We start from the raw sequence: 12,822 nt of genomic DNA, 5'->3' as shown, positions 1-12,822 counted from the left end.
AAACATTGGCATGTCCACAATATTCCAGTGTACATAAGATTTATGTGTTTACATGTGTTAGTCAGTAGCAATATTATTGTGTGCATGTGTGCGTGTGTGTATGTTCTGTGGATATTTTCACGTGTGTTTCTTGCAGTGTGTATACGTGTGCACATGCATACACATATGCGTGTGTATCTGTACAGTATGCCCATGTAGATGGATAAGTGTGTCTCTGTACTTGTTGTGTACGAGTGCAATATGAGTGCAGGTTGTCTGTGTATGTTTGTGTGTCCGTGAGCGTGTCTGTCTTATGTTGAGAGACTGCGCTGCACTCGCAGCAGATGGGAGCTCTTGACACCGCACGCGCCACGTCACCTCCGCAGCCCCCCAGGTCAGCCCGTCTCTGGGAAACGGAGCCGAGCTGCCACGTCGATCCACAGCGCGACGCGCGTCATCCGGGCGGACCACGTCGACAAGCGCGCCACCGCTAATCCACGTCCGGGAGAGGTCAGCGCTGTTGAACCTCTAATCAGGAGAGGCGGCCAAGGATACGCAGAGTCCTTAATGTATTCACACTCACACTTCCCTCCCCTGATGAAGATCTTCCTCGCCTGACAGTCAGCACAGCCCTCAGGTTTCAATAGCCCTGGAAATAGCACCGGTCTATGACAGCGAGCCACATTGGCCCAGGTCACCCTGTGGGTAGGAGGTAGGCAGAGGGGAGGTTCTCTAGCTGAAAATTCTTGGATCCCCAAGGTGGATATTGGCCAGATGGTAGGGCTCAGGTTGGCTGTGAGGTACAGGTGGGAGATGAGGAAATGGGAATGGGAAGTTGTGTGGGAGCTGCTGGAGAAGTGTGTCTTTGACGCTGGGTAGACGAACACGACCCACTCAAATCACACTCCAGAGCACCCTCACATGTATTAACCATGTATCATACCCTGCCCCACCCCCCCCCACACACACACACACACACAAACACACACACGCGCACACACACCCACTCCCACACGCACACACTACCTCTCAGGTCTGTTTCGAAGAAGCCTGATGTCTCCTCTTCTTGCCCTGTTACCAGTGTAGTCAACTTCCAAGCGTCAGGATTGGAGATTCAAGCCCATTGAGGTGCAAATGAAAGACTCGGTCTCTTTATGGGATAATGAGCTTGTTAGGCTGGCTTCAGAGGCCGGTGTTTCACAGGAGAGACGACATTTATATTCCATCGCTGCTAATGTGCACACTCCAAAAGAGGAGCAAAAGGGCCATTTGACGTCTCCGTGCCAGCCAATTAACAGCAGAATAAATACGCCTCTGCATTTTCAACGCTCGAACTCCCAAGCTGCCTCCCAGCCATCAGTCCTCACTGATTTTAGGATCAATAGATAATCGTTTATTTCCTGAATATGATACTCACACACACACAGACAGACACACACCAAACAGAAACACATCTGAAACAGCATTCTAAATGGTTTCATGCAGCTATATATACTTTGAAGAAAACAGTCCAATGATTTTTCTTCCAAATATGTCTCTCAAATGCTGTTTGAAAACTCAAAAAAATAAAAATACTTAAACACAAAAAATCTGTACTGCAGGCTTTGTGAACCTTTCTGGAGAAAGAATAAATTACTTTGCTTTATACTTTTTAAATTGGCTTTAGAAACCGGCTATGAAAAAAAAAAGCTGTCCATTGCTGTCCAAACGGGGAGCTCAGGGAAGGCTGCAAGCAAAAGCCTTTAAGCAGGGTGAACAGCTCATCAACTTGGTCGCACGGTAAGTTGTAAACCTGTGGATTACATTTCAGAGAGGGGTTTGCATTAATTATTTACTCAGAAAACCCTGGCCTTGCATAGCCAGAATTCCTCCATTTAGAAAAGCTGCATATTTTACTTATTTAAGTTTTCAGAAATGTACCACCTTTGAATTTCATCCTGCTACTTTTTGCTTTTGAAACCACTAGGGACAGACCCCTGGCTCATTTGCACATACTGTATGGGTGAAGTGAATAATGTGTAATGGGTCGAGGTGGAAAATCTAGGGTCAGAAAGTAGCAGTCTTCCCCAGTAATTTGTTCCAATCACCTGGATTTGTTCATTAGTACAATGTCATGGGTGGAAGAACAGGGGCATAGTTGTGGGCAGTAGGCCTTTTTCTGAATGGGGTAAAGGCTGCAGATTTGGAAGGGGGGTCCAAGTCCAGATTAATCTGGATAGCTTTGACCATCTTGACATTGTCAAAGATTTCAGAAGGTGACTCACAGAAAGAATTTCCGAGAGATTACATCATTAGTTTGGGACAAATACAAAAGGAAGGAAGTTAATAACTAGTAAGCAAGCTACAGTTAATTTTTATATTAAATTAAATCACTTAATGAAATGTTCTGTATATGGATATGGGCCGACAGTCCATTCTAGTTGCTTTGTAACCAGCAGCCTTGCAGGGAAATGCATAATTGGCCTTGTTACCCTGGTCGCGTGAGACATATTGCGCCAATAGTCCGACAGTCTGAGCGCCATAACGTGGCGCTCCTGAGCTGGGCCTGATGCTCCTCGCGGCTCTTCATCCTTCATAGGGGCAAAAGGCAAACATTGGTCACAGACGAAGCATGCTGAGACGCCTCTGTGGTGTTTGAAATCACTCCCATTACTGCCGGGGTCAGAGGAGCCACGGCAATTGAAAAACGGCCAAATCAACAGCCAGGGTAGATTGGGGGAGCGGGCTGAGCCAACAACAGGCCGAAGCCAGCAAACACACCCACTCCCAAAGTGTAGGAGCAGCGCAGTCATTACACGTCCTATAGAGATAGGGTTGATAGAATCCCCCAAGCACTGTGCAAGTCTGTACTGAGCTGACAGGCAGGAAGCAATTCTTTCATCTAACTTTCATACTTTTCTGTTCTTAGATCACAGTGCAGGTGCATTGATGCTGTTTTTGAAGTTATAATCTTGCCAAAAAAACGCCAAGTGTCTGATCTTGACGGCTGATGCATTCAAATGCAAATCCCCCCCACCCCCTTATTTTCCATATACACTTCAGTATCACCCAATAAAAATTATTCTGGGTGTACAGATTAAACTACCATTCATATTCCAGTCAAGTGGTGCAAAAATAAAAAGAATCCAAGGATGTGACACCAATTTGATCTTGTCTGTAGTTTGGTATGGATGGTGATACTCAATACCAGGACTGTAACACTTCAAAATGGGTCTAACTTAATATAGAATTCCACAAGGCTCTGGCAGTCTGTGTATAGTGTGGGTTCTACAGTTCTTGTCTTGTAATTTTGTGTTTTGTTTTGTCAAATTGATCACAAATTAATCGGTCTTACTACATTAAGTTTATTTCCAGGAATTTCTGAAATCAGCGCCCAAACAACAAGTGCATCAACTACACAATTCTCCAGTAAGACTACATTCAACTTATGGTCAAAAGATGCATGATTATTTTTTAAATGTACTTCCAATATACCCAAAGATATCTAATTTGATAATAGGTGATTCCAGATCCACGTTATACTGTAACACACCTCTCTTTAGTACTACAGTGAAGTCTGTAAGAATTGGGAGTATTTATGTTCATACATTTATTTATGGCTCTGTACTCCAGCACATTGGAGTTGAACAATAAATATGAGGTTAAAATACATCCATATCAGGTGATCCATGTAGGAATTACTTCCATTTTTATGCATAGTCCTCCCATTTTAGGGGCCGAAAAGTAATTGGACAGTTGGCTCAGCTGTCTCTTGACTAGTCAAATGTGTCTCTTGACTTCCTCAGTGTAGGCTTGATTGAGTCCATCATTGCTGTTTTTCAACATGACGACCAGATTTGAGCCAATGGCAGTCAAGGAAGCCATTAGGAGGCTGAGGAATAAGAAAAATTGTCAAAGACACATATGCCAAACAATAGGCTTACCAAAATAAACTGCTTGGAACATCATTAATAAGAAAGAGAGCACTGGTGAGCTGAATAATTGCAACGGTGGCAGTCATTTCAAATCCAATGTACTGGAGTAGAGAGCCAAAAGAACAGAAAATGTACCCCAGTCCGGACCTCACTGTAAATGTGTTCACATACTTATGGCATGCATAATAGTCATCCAGTCAGCAAAACTTTTGACTTTACAAGAAAATATTTGCTGATGTAGCTTGTCAGGACAAGGTCAACCAAACTCTTTGGGGTCCCATTTTGCAGGCAAGGCACAACTGTCAAATTGTAGCTTGTCCAAATGCATAGCGGATTTTCTTATGATAGTGTGATACATCTTGATTACTTGATTAACAGTTTTCACTGAATTAAACTTGCCCTTGAAGTGTGTGTTTGACTAAATAGCGCAAGACCATGCCACTTCACTTAAGCATACTGTATCTAAAATAAAACTGTTACATTTGGAGATTGCAAAATATGTTTGCAGTTTTTGTTTGTTTATTCTTTTTTTAATCTGACACAGAACTTGGATGATACACAAATGAGTTGGATGCAGGATGGTGTGACTGGCTTCCATTCAACATACAGAGAAAGTATTTGTTTCCCCTGTAAGGAGGTGGCCAGTGCAATCAAATGGCAATACACTTTGCAATGGGGTTTCAGTACCCTACATAAAAAGGTGGTCACTGCTGTATCCAGGGAGCCCTGGTACTGTAAATAAGTAACCTTTTCATTATTATAGGAGTCTCAGTGCCGCCATAAAGAAATGGTCCGTGCTTTGTGTTGAAAGCCTTAGTGCCTCCATAAACAGCTTAGTGATCTGTGCTTTGTGGAGGGAGTTTAGTACTATTATGAAGAATTGATCACTGCTTTGTGTGGGGAATCTCAGAACCCTAAATAAAAAGGGAGCCAGAGTTTTTTCTATCGCCAAAATAAAAAAGGAGCCCGCATTTTCTGTGTGGAATCACAGTACCTTAAATAAAAAGGGGGCAGTGTTTTGTGTTTGAGATCCCAGTACCCTATATAAAAATGGGGCAGTGTTTTGTGCTTGAAATCACAGTACCCTAAATGAAAAGGGGGCAGTGTTTTGTGCGTGATAGCTTCCATATAGATGCACTACCCTGGTGAACCGCTGTCAGTCGATACACTGACATTAGACTGACATCTCACGCGAGCTCCTGTGTCATATGGTGAAGTCTGAGGTCAGAGGCTGCTGTAGTCAGACATGACACATGAGGTGGAGAGGGGGATGCATCACTGTTTGTGTTGTGATTGACGTCACACACGCCCACTCGTTTCCATCCCACATCCCACACCACCCCCCGCCCCTTCCTCACACACACACACACACACACACACACACACACACGCACACACACACACACACACACACATCAGCATGGTTTTAAAAACAAATGTCTCTTTCTTTCTCTACCACAGGTCAGGATGTCAGTTGTAGGATATAAATGTGTTGCTGCATATCTGTTATGGGCAGTCTTTGTGTGGGTCTTGTGTGTGAAAGCCTCAAAAGACAGGAGATGAAATTGTCCTAACGCTAACAGCAGCCTGATCTCAATCAAGGTGTATCAGCACAGAACTGCTACAGCCATGTATAATGTCTACTGTACATCAAACATGGTCACCACCTCTCAAATAATTAATAATCTTTGAGTAGTGCACAGTAAAGAGTATTAGCATTTTTTCATATTTAGATGCAATATAATTATTTAGCACTTTTCAAAAGTATGCTTTATCTCGAACATGCTCCTATTTGGGACCAAATATCTTGTACCACCGTTTCAACGTAGCTTGTTTTTGAAATGATGTGATGAATTGATAGATCCTGCATTAAAGTGCATATTGTAGAGTGTAGAGTGCATATTGCTATGATCTAATTCATATAGGCCAACTGTATGTCATTCTGGATTAAAGTGTATAAGCTACAGTATAGGCTACAGTATGTACATATGTGGGCCTATGCATAAGTATTCCAATTTGTCCAAAACCGTTCGTTTTTATAGCTGCTCCTAGCATTACATTACATTACATTACATTACATTACGTGCTATTTAGCAGACGCTCTTATCCAGAGCGACGTACAACAAAGTGCAGATCAATCACAAGAACAAGTGCAAAAGTAGACCTGAGAGGACAGTACAGTTCAGAGTCCTAGTGTAAACATACAGATATTCAGAACCCTTGAAGAGTACAATCAACATTCAAACTAACATACCACTGTTGGCAGCTAGAATACAACAACAGCCAATAAAAACTACAATACCTATACAAGTAACAATATCCATACATAAGTGCCATTACGGTCTAAGGCTAATCACAGTGATTGTGAGTTGGGGAGGGAAAGGTGTAGCCTGAAGAGATGGGTCTTCAAGCTGCGCTTGAAGGAGGTCAGAGAATCTGTCGTTCTGACATTCACCGGGAGGTCATTCCACCACCGTGGGACCAGGACAGACAGCAGTCATGAGCGTGAAGTGCAGGTGTGGCGAGGGGGAGGCGCCAGACGGCACGAAGTGGCAGAACGGAGGGGTCTTGTTGGTGTATAGGTCTTGATAAGGGATTGAATATACACAGGGGCTGATCCTTTAACTGCCTGGTATGCGAGCACCAAAGTTTTAAATTTGATGCGAGCATAACCCTTGCTTGCTCTTATGAATGAGTGTGGAATTCTCAGCTGGTTAGCTAGTAACTTATCAAGCTAACTACTTGTTTGGCTACCATTTTAGTAAGCTTGCCATAAGATCTAAAAAGTAAAAGGTCTTGATATCTAGATGTTGATGCTCTGTGTGCGCCACCGTTTCTTATTTCTTATTAGTCCCTGTGAAGTTGTTGTTTAGCACCTATTTTGCCGTCTTTTATTTGGCTGGCTTGTAGCATGTTGCCCATTTTCCTTTTGTATATGTTCATGTTGCCAGAGACCACTGGAGCTGCTGTAGTTAGACACCTAATGTAAAATTGGGGGTATACGGCCTGTTTGAGTAATGTTAGTAAGCAAATGTTGTCTAACTTAGCAACTGGCCTGTCTTCGTTGCACCTTGCATGAACATTAGTTGGGCAGCTAACGTTCACAGGCCCGTTAGGCCAACCCACAGTGCCACATGTACAAGCGTGTATGTATGTGTGTGCGTGTGTGCGTGTATTTACCTGTGAGTCCATTTAGCCACTTCTATCCCAGAGCTGTTGATACCTCTCGGCACAGTGAAAGTGGTCATTCTCCTTGGAGCAGGTAAGAGGACAGAAGCCAGTGATCGGCTTTACTGTCACAGTGACGGCAATTAAATCCTACCAAGAAAGGTCAACTACATCCTTTACCACCACAAACAGCTGAGACAGAAGCCAATAAACACATTGATCATTTACTACATACGAATGGGAAAAGCTTTGTCAGACAAGAGGCCGGGCAATAAAGCAGTGAGCATTGCTGCTACACCACGACAATCTCTGAAATTAGATGCTATGTAAATTTAAGATAATTTATAGTCTGGAATACACCACGCCAATCTCTTAGGCTTGGAAAGTACTACATCCAGTGCACTACAGAGAAATATATCATATTCTGCATATCATATATGGGCATATATAGCGTGACATTTTCCTGATGCCTTTAAATTATGACACCATTTAGGATGTAGGAAATTACTTTTCAGGTGGTATAAAAATTTCTTTTTTTTTTTACTTATAAATGACAATCTACAGTCTCAATATGGTACCTGCATAAAGTGGCTATATGAAATATAATAATGAAAAAAAGTAATACATATTATTCCCATTCTGTATTTTCATTATCATATGCTGTTATGATTAAACTGTCATCCCATGACTTCTCATGTGGAAGAGCTGTTTATTTATGCTTAAAATTGTTTTTACATTTTACTTATTTCACACCAGTTTTTAATCTATTTGTACTCTATTTCCATGGTCTAACTGTAATATAATTTGGCTGACGTTGTAGGAAAGTGGCTTGAGGACAGCCCTAGACTGGAAACCCCAAGGCTTGGATTAGCTCACTGCACAAACACCAGTGCAGTTTCCATGACAGATGCTGGAGCATATGGTGTTTGCGTCCGTTCGCTGGCGGTGTGGCGCCACGGGTAGCGTAGCAGCCGACCTCATCCCAGGCACCCGGGCTCTGCCCCCGAGCTCTGCCGGGAAACGGGAGCCATGGGAAAACGAATGGAAAGGCGTCTGTTTGGGTGCGCGGGGTAAAGGAATGGGCGCGGCTAACGCTCAGCTTCACTTCACATACAGTTACGCAGCCTAAACCTTGCATCCCCCCCCCAATGCAACCAATAACAGCAAAGGGAATTCAACCTGTTTTTCTTAACACTCGACAATTTTCTTTCCCCCGTTCATCTTTTGTCTTCTCGACATCTGAGATATCAAATTGCGTGGCCTCGGCACTACGGTGCTCGGGTCAGCAATTGGATTTTTTCAGACGATCTCGCCAGACGGAGGCTGTTAACTGGATTTAGGCGAGGCAGGGAGTACGAAGTACGCAGTTTTCAGCTGCAGTCGGCATCGTGCTGAGCTCTTCAACACTGGCTCTCTGTCCGCTGCCTGGGGGGGAGGAAACAGAGGCGATGTGCAGTAATCCCAGGAAGAAGGCTAATTGAAATAGCTGGAGATCTCATTGTCAGGAGTCACAGCTCTCTGCAGGGTAATCACAGTATTGGAGCAGAGGGAGGGAAAATTACAGCCCAATGGGTCTTCATTGATCACAGGCAGGAGGAGAGGCAGATTCTGGGGGGAGGTGGGGGGTGTCCTTACCAGCCCTGACACGTCACAAGCAGAAATATGGGAGGGGGCAGTTCTCTTGACTACAGAGGCAGATGAGATGACTGGGCGGCACTGATTTGTGGACGTTAAAGGTTGAAACAGTCTGATGTAAAAGACTGAGACAGCCTCAGGCCCCTGATCACTCTGATGTTGTGTTAAAGCACTGCAAAAGCAGCAATAGGAAATTGAATTAAATTAGAGAAATTAGGACACTGAAGAGAAAATTAAGAATTAAAATGCAAATGCATGCAAAAGCCAGTTGTTCATCGTGATATTTCCCAGATATATACATATAAAAATATTTCTCACAGAAGGACACCTGGAAATGGCACGGATAATTGTCTGTACATTTGTATGTCTGTGAGTCCAATTTCAGTCATTTTATATTTAGTTATGTGAGCCCTATCATATCAATTTGTGCTGTATTTCTTTGCTGTTGTGAAAATGATATTTTTGCAAAAACTAATGTGTCATTCAAAGATGACAGGAAACTATGTGAGATAATGGGTGTTTGGTGTGGGACACCTGATTAAACCTGGGGGGTGGGGGGATCTTCGGTGCAATAGTCCATGTTTATATTTGGGTTTATGGAATGCTTGAGTTGGCAACAAAGAAGCAATTCCTGGATGGGGCAGTTCAATTTGTCTTGAAAAATACAAAAGCTTAATAGTACATCATTCAAATAGATGGGAGATGCTGTTTTGTTTCCAAGAGGGAAAGATGAGTGCCGTATTTTGAATGGCAGGATTGTACCAGATTTGGTGCGGGTTTATTGGACTGCAGGTAATATAGACAAATTAAGTTGGATTTCTGCCAGGCCTTTATACTTGTGGATATGGGGGAGAAATTGAAGCACTGAAGTTTTCTAACTGTATTATTTTGCGCATGTATATCATTCAGAGAAAAGGCTTTGCAATTTTTTCGTTTGCTACAAAGCTATGTGGAAGTATAATGGACCAATTTATTTTGTACATATTGTAATTCTATTGCATCAAAATAGCTCACAAGGCTTGTTGCATTAGGCCACCCAGATGTTCAGGGTTTTGTATTATTCTTGATTTTTCCAGGATGTACTTTTAGTTCTGTCATGCACTGAAAACCAATTTGAATTTGGATGAACGGGGGTAATTGAGAACAGGTGTGCTGTTTTGTAGAGAGTAAGATCGCATCGTTAAGGTGATTTTATGATGTGTTGTCTGTATTTTAACACCAGTTATGTACTTAATTTGATGGATGCCTGCTGCTAATGGTTCAATTTAAAGGGCAAATAATCAGGGTGATAAATGACAGCCTTGCATTGTACCTTTCAAAAGTTTAAATGGCTGTGATCTGTAACCATCAGTCATTATTGAGGTAAAGGGTGAATTGGAATTTTAATCCTACTGAAAATAGGACCGACAAATTAACTCTGTCAAAGGCTTTTTCTGAAAATTACTGTAGATACAGTATGTCATTCAGGTTCACACAGTTAAGTAAGTTACATCTCATGTTATGAAGACCTCTATTTTATGAGGCAGTTTGGTCTGGCTTATTAAGTCCCAATATGGCTTACTCAAACTTTGTGAGAGCCTTTCCGACTATTTTCAGGTCTGTATTCAAAAATAATATAGGGCAATGCCTAGATCACAGAGTGGGATCAATTGTTATCAATTGTTATTATTAATACTGAGTTCATAGACTGAGGAAAATATTCAACAAGCACTTTAAGAAACAATGGCAATAAGTGGGACCAAAAGTGTTTATAAAATTCGGCTGGATAACCATCTAGTCTAGTAAATAATGCTTTTCAAAGATACTGCAATGTTAATGACACATGTAAGACACTGCCCTGTTTTTGGTCTAGTGTATATGGAGAAATTATTTTGGCAAAGAAAGTGGTGAAATCTAATTTATCATGCTCATTTTCTTATTGGTGTAAAATGATTTTGAAGTTTGCAGGTAATTGCCCAGATCTGTCCCCAGATTCTGCGTTCTTCTGCCTTAGCTGCATGAAATTATATTTTTGTTGACTGATTATGCTGTTGAGTTTATGCTTACATAGACATAATTGAGTATGCCTTTCTTCACTATGTGAATTGTTTTGCATTGCTTCAAGACCTGTTAATTCCTTCTCTAGATTATTCTCTACCTCAATGTCTTTTTTTCTTTTCATGGAATGAAAATGAAATGAGTCCTCTCAGTTTCCCAGAGTGTGATGAGGGTTATGTCTGGAGTATCATTAATCTGTATGAAGGATGTCCATTCTCTCACAGATGACGTGTTAAAGCACCATCTTTGAGATAGATAAATGGAAGTTTTTTATGAGAAGCAGGAGCTCACAGGGACATCATTCAAGTACTCATGATTGGGTAAATAGAGGAGTCTGAGATTCTTACCTGAAATGAACCATGAGCCAAAATGTACTCTGTTTGTGAGTTATATTTGTGGACTGGAGAAAAATAGGTATACTCTCTATTTTTCTTGGTTTTGCTTGGAGAAAATGTCAAACAAACCCAGATCATTCATGTTTTGTTGAAGTGTTCGTGATGCCAGGGAATTACATGCCTGTGAGTGTGAAAACAAATCACACTCATAAAAATAGAACATAATAGTGCATCATAACAAATAAAAATAAATGATGTGCAAAACTGCTGCGTTCAACTTAAAACCAAACCGGCCAAATCTGTTCCTCAAGTACTATTACTTTGTGATTTTCTCATGATGCTTTTATTTATTTTTGAACTGCTCATCTGTATGCATCATTGTTTCTTTAACTTTGTGTAATTAGAGTTGTGGTTCATGAAATAATAGGCTATTAAATAATTCCATTACATCATACAGATAAATATTACCGAGATTGAATTCATATGATATGGTAATAGGCTATCAAACAAGGATTGTTACTGCTCAGTTCAAAAAGATTAGTTGTTCCTCACTTCACAAATCTCCCTTTCAGGATGAAATGTGCACTCCGATCGATTATTGACTGACTCATTAATGTATTAACCTGTTGGGGTTTATGATGAGAACAGTGCAGTATATTCAGTCTATTAAAGACCATGTAGTCCTCCTAAGATATTGCAGAGGTCCAGTAGGCTCGCCTGGATCTTCAAAGCTTCACAGGAGTGTTGAAAGCTGTAGCCGGCCCACGCCTGTGGCAGCTCACTCGCCGGAGATGAGCATGAGTCCTTCACCCAGCAGCCAGCATACTCTACTGAAACCATTCTTTCCAGCTAAAGGAGGGGCATGTGCCATCAATTCTCAAATAGAAAGAAACACAATTATCTTGTGGCAGAATACAGGCTGCCAATGCCATGTCAGTGAAAATTCATCTCTGAGGCAAAAAACCGAAAGCTCAGCTCAAAATGTATTGACCAGGTCTGTTTTCCCTCTTAGTAGTTAAAAAAAGTTGGCTACCCACTGCCCATAAGTATTTATAAACAAATCTATTTTGAATTCTCACAACTACATACAGTGACCTTGTGGTCAATGCTACAATTCAAACTACATTCAAATGGAACTCAATTCAAATGAAGAGTCATCCACTTGTTGCCACCGATTTATTTCCCAAATTGAATAAATTCATCATTCAATATTAACAATTGATGGTGACTATAAAGGGCAGTGCAAAATGCTGTTACTTTGGGAATTGGAAGAAATAGGTTACGATTTCATTTGAGAATTTAAATTATATTTCTGCACAAACACCAATCAATTAAAACTATCACTTTGGCTTATTTTGAAAAATGGAAGGTGCTGCTGAATGAAGAGCCGCTTGAGAACTGAAAGGGCCGGCTTCTTATTGGTGAGCTGAGCCAAATGATCCGACTGAAAGGAGCTGGGATGTCCATCACTAAGGCCCTGAATCTTGGGCTGTTGATGGACAGGGCTCCACATCCTGTGGAACAAGATTAATCAAGCACAATATTCTGGCACATTATTTGCACAAGCCCTTAAACTGCCTAAGCGCATCTGATTGAATCTACAACCAAGTAACTCAACGCTCCGCGGACCATACTCCCACGTATTCTGAAAGAGAATACAGTACGTGCACACAATGTAAGCATGTGCATATACCAGAGAGAAGAGACAGAAGAAAGAAGAGCATTATAGGCAGGCTGGTACTAACCTGTCACAT

The sequence above is a fragment of the Conger conger genome, chromosome 3, assembly GCF_963514075.1.
Source record: "Conger conger chromosome 3, fConCon1.1, whole genome shotgun sequence".
In the NCBI taxonomy this organism is placed as follows: domain Eukaryota; kingdom Metazoa; phylum Chordata; class Actinopteri; order Anguilliformes; family Congridae; genus Conger; species Conger conger.
The sequence above is the reverse complement of the archived record's forward strand: the minus strand, read 5'-3'. Positions refer to the sequence as shown.